This window comes from Carlito syrichta, unplaced genomic scaffold, assembly GCF_000164805.1.
Source record: "Carlito syrichta isolate Samal-C Ts95f unplaced genomic scaffold, Tarsius_syrichta-2.0.1 Scaffold217114, whole genome shotgun sequence".
Taxonomy (NCBI): Eukaryota; Metazoa; Chordata; class Mammalia; order Primates; family Tarsiidae; genus Carlito; species Carlito syrichta.
Window position 1 is genome coordinate 1 of NW_007161210.1, and position 7,039 is coordinate 7,039.

Genomic DNA, 7,039 nt, shown 5'->3' on the forward strand with positions numbered 1-7,039 from the left:
TTCCCACTGAAACATTTTAGCATTATATCATTTTGTTTATAATTTTTTAGGTTAAATGCATCTGCTAGAAAACAAAAAGCATTGGGTGCCATTTAATTAATTTTGACAGATGCATTACCAGTATAACCTAAACCTCCATTTTATAAAGATCCACTCTTAGTACTTACTGCAAAATATCAAGAGATGAAATACTAACTCACCAAAAAAGTTTCCTCTTGTCCCATCTCAGGTAATCCCTACCCCTACTCCTCCCAGGTGTTTTTGTTTTGCTTTGTTTTTGCCAAAGATTGGCTTATCTGCCTTAAAACGTCATAAAAGTAGAGTTATATAGTGTGAACATTTTACTTCCAGCTTCTTTCATGCCGTAAGTTTTTGAGAATCACCCATGTTGTGTACCTGGTGCCTCTTGCTATACCTGGTGCCATCGGCAGCTGAGCTAGCCTGGCTGGCCATGGGGGCTACCGCAGCCTGGTGGGGAAGGAGCCAAGAGACCGGAGGTTCGCATGCCTTCTTGCTCATTCAAAATGCTCAACATCACAGAACACTGCTGGCCTCACCTCTGGCCAAGATGGCAGTTAAACGGAAATCTCATAGAGCCACAAACTTGACTTGAAGGACCTGACCCTGCTAAACTACTCTTCATGGGCTGTTACTTGGGCAAGCCCAGCCCGCCGCAGCCTGCCCCACCCAGGAGGACAGAGATCTGCAGGAAAGGCCTGGCCACTGCCCACCAGCCTGCCCGGCTCCCGGTCCTTCCCAGACTCCTCATGTTTATCACATTTGCCCCTCCCTCCTCATGCCTCTTCTACACTCTAGGAGGCCTTCCCACCGGGATAGTGGGACTTCATCAAATGAGGTTCTAATAGCACCTCAAAGATGCTATCCAATCCACCAGGCCGGAGATTCTGGAGTGGAGGTACTTCCCACAGTGTGCTGGAATGGTGATCACAGGAAGACTGTGCTATCTCCTCGAAATTCCAAGATGGTGTGTAGCCCAGTGACTGGGATGATTGCCCCTCTTGAGAGCAAAGTGGCTCATTCTGCAAGACCAGAGCAGATAATCAGCTCAACACTGTCCTCACCATCAAGTAATGCCCCAGATCCATGTGCAAAGGAGACTGTACCAAGTGCCCTTAACAGTGAGAAGAAAAGAACAGTGGAGGAGGAAGACCAAATATTTCCTGATGGACAAGAAAGTAAAAGAAGGACCATGATAGCAGAGGAAGTGGCCTTTCAGCATTTAAGCCCCTCTTGGTCAATGGAGTCCCTGCTTCTTTTGTGCCTAAGCCTGGGTCTCTGAAGAGAGACCTCAGTTCCCAGAGCTCAAATGATGACACGAACAAGAGATCCTACCCCTCTTCCTTGAGCTCCTTGACAAGAACGTACACAGCTGGCATCCCTAGCTCCAACTACAATGCCATTGCCAGTTCCTATAGCTCTACTCGAGGCCTCTCCCAGTCATGGCTCTGGAAGGTAAGTGGCCACAGTTCATCAACCTTCTCTAGCTCAGCCTCATCTAGCTCCCAGACACCAGAGAGGCCAGCAAAGGAGAAAAGAGAAAAAGAGCTATGTCATCATTTAAGTTCCTCAACTCCACTGGCAGCAGACAAGGAGTTCCTGGGAGAAAGGGTTGCAGATACAGCCCCGCAGAAGAAACACAACTCAGGGAATGGCTCATCTACACCTGGCAACACTGGGCTGCATAAACGCCAAGTACAGCTACTGCCAGCTAGGTGAGGGGAACAGCTGTCCTTGCCTCCACATTCCCTGCTTGGCTATCCAATTACTGCTGAAGAATTTGAATTCGCAAAGAAAGCTTCATTACAATGGCTTAACAAGGTCTTAGAGAACAAGTCCTATGCTGCCTCACACTCTGTCCCTTAGACCCCCTGCCCACCCCTCAGTCTTCTTTCACCTTGACCTTGCCTGCTCTTGAGACTGCCTCAACAACCTCCCTCCCAGCCCCCAGCATTAACCCACTGTTGGAGTTTGAAGAAGATGCAGAATTCCTCAAGCCTACCATCCTTCCCAGAATCTGCTGAAGTGGCAACCACTGAGGCCAAAGACACCAAGTCTTCTGGATCCTCTGGGCTCTTCACAGTCAGGGCCCCTCCCAGCCACTTCTCCAGACTCAAAAGCCACAGCCATTTTCATGGGGCTGATCCCTGCTTCTTCCCCGGTACCAGTTACTGACACCAAAACTCCTCCAACCCTTCAGGCTGAGACATCGTCCAAACCCCAAGCCCTATCTGCCCCATCCCCCACCCCCAAGCAAAATCTTCTCTTTGGAACGCTGAACCCTTCACCTTCTAAAACCTGCTCTTTGCTGTACTTGCTGTGTCTTCAGCATCTCCTGTGTTTTTATGACCCCACCTAAGAGTGAGAATGAAGACCCCATGCCGTCTAGCTCTTCAGTCATAACCACAGCATCCTCCAGCTCCACCATTTCCATGACCACCAACACCTCAGCCCCGACTATGGAGCCTATTTTTAGCAGCATGGGGCCCATCTGTGCCCCTGTCAACTCCCTTCTTGAAGCAAATATCTGCTCCATCCACAGCTCCAATCATGATTGCCCCTCTCGTCACTGGTCTGGTTGCTGCTATGTCCACAGTGGCTTCCATCACCACAGCAAGTACATCCGCAGACTCTGCTCTGAAACCTGCTTTTGGCTTTGGTGTAAATGTGACCAGTGCCATGAGCAATGTTACTAACACTAGCACTAGCACTTCACAGCCTTTCCTCTTTGGGGCACCCCCTGCCTCTGGTGCCAGCTTTAACCCAGCCATGAGCTCCATATTCCAATTTAGCAAGCCTCCTGCCATACCTGCCTCTAAAACAATCACCACCTTTAGCCAGTACCTTCCCAGTGCTGTGCAGGCAACCCCCAGCAGCATCACTGCTGGATTTAGTGGCTTTGGCTGCACCCTCACAATCTCCGCCCTGAACCCACCAGCCAGCCCACACTGACATTCAGTAGGCCATGCCAGCATTCAACATTTCCTTTGGCTCGGGTTTCAAGCCCCCTCTCCTGTCCTATCCCAGAGCCAATCCCCATTCCCCATTGGGGCCACTATTTATCTGCTGTAAAACATCATAAAAGTAGAGTTATACAGTATGACTATTTTACTTTGGGTTTTTTTCATGCCATATGTTTTTAAGATTAAGCCATGTTGCACATAAGTTGTGGGTTTTTTTTAATTTTTATCACTGAATAGTATCCTTCATATGACTACCCTATTGTCTGTTTATCCATGTACCTATTGGTGGACAATTTTTAGCTTTGGACTGTTATGAATACAGTTCTTAAGAACATTCCTATAGAAGCTTTGATGTGCATATGTGTTTTGATTTCTCTTGGAAGGGAATTGACAAACTGAGGAATAGGTGTATACTTAGTTTTATAAGAAACTACAAAACATTTTTCCAAAGTGAGTGTAATATTTTATACAACCACTAACAATGAGAGTTCTGGGTGCCCTGCATTCTCAACAACATCCATCTAAAATGTGTGTGTGTGTGTGTGCACACATACATCTAATTTTAGACATTCAAGTATATATGTTTGTAGCTGTATCTGTGACTTTAATTTGCACCGTATATAGACATTCAAATATATGTTTGTAGCTGTAACTGTTTGTGATTTTAATTTGCACCATATAATGACTATATTAGCCTAGATCCAAATAGAAGATAGAAACCTCACAATGGGCCAAACCACAGCAGATTATTATAAAGAACTGCTAAGCTAACATTAAATAAATGAATAAATAACCATAACATATGAAAATTCTGTATGGGACCCTAGGATTGAACATACCCCAGAGAGGATGAACTTGGAGGGGCCTTCCTTCACAAGGTTGGGGTTCAGATCTTGCTAGAGATTTTATAATTTAGCCAACTGATTAGTGGGAAAATTTAATGGTTCATCCAGGTTAAAGCTCACCAGGCAAACTGGGTCAAAACAAAGCAGCCCTCCAGACTGTGAGTGGGGAGAAGCCTATCAGCAAGCAGTACCTTGGCCTGCAGAGGGGCTGGGTAGCCTCCAGGCCTCAAGGCATATAGCAGAGGGAGCAGCAGGCAGGTGGGATCCACTGGGTCCCAGGGGGTCGTACTAGTGCCTACAAAGGGAATTGGGGCGTTTGTGCCAGTAGGCAATCTTAGGGCTCTGATTTTCCTGTCTGAAGGCCATAAGGTTATCATCAGTTCAGACTGAGAGTGCAGGTCTCTGTGGATCCAGTCTCCCTGGATCCGGTCTCTGTGGGCACTCCACTGGGTGTCCTCCTGGCCTCCCTACCTATCCACCTTGCAGCAACTAGGAACTGGATGGGAGAGTCACTTGATCTGGTGCTCCTACTGCACCTCCTACAAAGGAAGCTGAGCATTGTGATCACTTCCAAGGACACAGGCTTAAAAGAAGTCCATGAACACAACACACAGTGAAGAGTGAATTTGGAGCTGAAAGGCAATAAATTGATATCTGGCAAAATTACAAACTTTTTAGCCTGTTTAGCAAGTTTTGCTTTATTTTGTTTTTCTTTTCTTGTTTCTCAGATGGGGTCTTGCTCTGCTGTCCAGGATGGAGTATAGTAGCATAGCTCACTACAGGATTGGACTCAAATGATCCTTCCACCTCAGTCTCCCTTATAGCTGGGACTACAGGCCTACACCACCATGCTCATTTTAAAAACTGATATATAATAGCCGTAAATTTTTTTAGATACATGTGATATTTTGACACCTGAATACAATGTGTAATCATCAAATCACTGTAATTGGGATATCCATGACCTCAAACCTCTACTTTCCCTCTTTGTTGGGAGTTTTGCAATTCTTCTCTTCTAGCTACTTTAAAACCTACAATAAAACGATTGGTAACTGTATTTTCCTATTTGTCCTTTTTGAACACTCGAAACTTTACTCTTTCCTGCCTGCACTTTCTGCATTCCTTAACCAATTTCTCTTCAGTTTACGTCTTCCTTTTAGTCAGTCCAATTTTTTTTCAAAGTAACCTGCTCTTAGCATACTGATCTTGCCCCAGCTTTACCTGGATGCATGAATAGCTACAATAGATAAGTACACCACATGTATTCTTCCATATCCTGTTCCACGAGTTTGATTTCACCAGACTCTGATAGCTAATCTCTATCCAAAAACATCATTTATCATAAAAAAATTGTTGAAACCAGTTTCTAATATTATGGGTCAAAAAGTAGGTTAGACAAATATTTACAAAAAAAGCACAACATAGGTAAAATAACTGATTTGGGAGCTAGATCACATGGGTTGAAATACAGCTTCCCCTCTGACTAGCTGTGTGAACTTAGGGAATTTACCAAAGATTACTGTGCCTCAGTTTTCTTGTCTTTAAAATAAGGACAATAATTGCACCTCAAAGGATCGTTGTGAGGAAGAGATGAGTTAATATTTGTAAAGTTCTCGGAACAGTTTCTGACACACACTAAGGCCCATGAGTGATTAAATATGTATTTATGGGATGTCTCTGGTGGCTGGAGGATAAAAGTGACTGTGGCCCATAGGAAGTGTCAGGGACAGTCATGCTGGGGCTGTGGTGGGCAGCTGGGGTGGTGTTCCTCGGCCTGTTGCCACACAGCCCACTGCTGTACCTGGTACTGGCAGCAACTGTGGTGGCCTCCTGGCCGTGGGGGCTACCACGGCCTGGTGAGGACTGAGCCAAGAGGTCAGAGGGTTCACATGCATTGTCCTCACTCATTCGGAATGCTTGACATCACAGAACTCTGCTGGCCTTGCCTCTGGCCAAGTCAGCAGTTAAGCAGAAATCTCCTAGAGCCGCAGACCCGACTCGAAGGACCTGACCCCGATTGGCTGCTCATGGGCAGTTACCTGGGCAAGCTCGGCCCACCGCAGCCTGCCCCCACCCAGGAGGGCAGGGATCTGCAGGAGAGGCCTGGCCACTGCCCACCAACCTGCCTGACCCTCAGTCTTCCCCACACCCATCCCGTTTACGTTTACCCTTCTCTCTCCACACCTCTTCTTCCATACTCTAGGAGGCCTTCCCACCACTACAATGAGACTTCATCAAATCGGGTTCTGATAACACCTCGGAGACGCTATCCAATCTACCAGGCCCGATATTATGGTGATCACAAGAAGATTGTGCTGTCTCCTTGAAATTCCAAGATGGTATATAGCTCAGCGACCATGAAGATTGCCCCTCCTGAGAGAAAAGTGGCTTATTCTGCAAGGCCAGAGCAGATAATCAGCTCAACACTATCTTCACCATCAAGTAATGCCCCAGATCCATGTGCAAAGGAGACTTTACCGAGTGCCCTCAAAGAGAAGAAAAGAACACCGGAGGAAGAAGACCAAGTATTTCCTGATGGACAGGAAAATAAAAGAAGGCACCATGATAGCAGTGGAAGTGGCCATTCAGCATTTAAACCCCTGGTGGCCAATGGAGTCCCCGCTTCTCTTGTGCCTAAGACTGGGTCTCTGAAGAGAGGCCTCGGTTCCCAGAGCTCAGATGACCACACAAATAAGAAATCCCGCACCTCTACCTTGAGCTCCTTGACAAGCACATACACAGCTGGCATCCCTATCTCCAGCCGCAATGCCATTACCAGTTCCTATAGCTCTACTCGAGGCATCTCCCAGTCACAGCTCTGGAAGATAAGTGGCCGTGGCTTGTCACCTTTCTCTAGCCCAGCCTCACCCAGCTCCCAGACATCAGAGAGCCCAGCAAAGAAAATTAAAGAGCTATGCCATCATTCCAGTTCTTCAACTCCAGTTCCTCTTCCTCCTTTGAAGAGAGGCCTCAGTTCCCAGAGCTCAGATGACCACACAAATAAGAGATCTTGCACCTCTACCATGAGCTCCTTGACAAGCACATACACAGCTGGCATCCCTATCTCCAGTCGCAATGCCATTACCAGTTCCTATAGCTCTACTCGAGGCATCTCCCAGTCACAGCTCTGGAAGATAAGTGGCTGCGGTTCACCACCTTTCTCTAGCCCAGCCTCACCCAGCTCCCAGACACCAGAGAGCCCAGTGAAGAAAA

The 7,039-nt window shown here is 46.9% G+C and overlaps 2 pseudogenes; both read left to right on the forward strand.

Moving 5' to 3' along the window:
- Positions 1 to 385: 385 nt before the first annotated feature.
- Positions 386 to 2,714, forward strand: LOC103253276 (annotated as a pseudogene).
- A 2,844-nt stretch (positions 2,715 to 5,558) lies between these two features.
- LOC103253277 overlaps positions 5,559 to 7,039 on the forward strand; it is a 2,211-nt pseudogene continuing 730 nt past the window's right edge.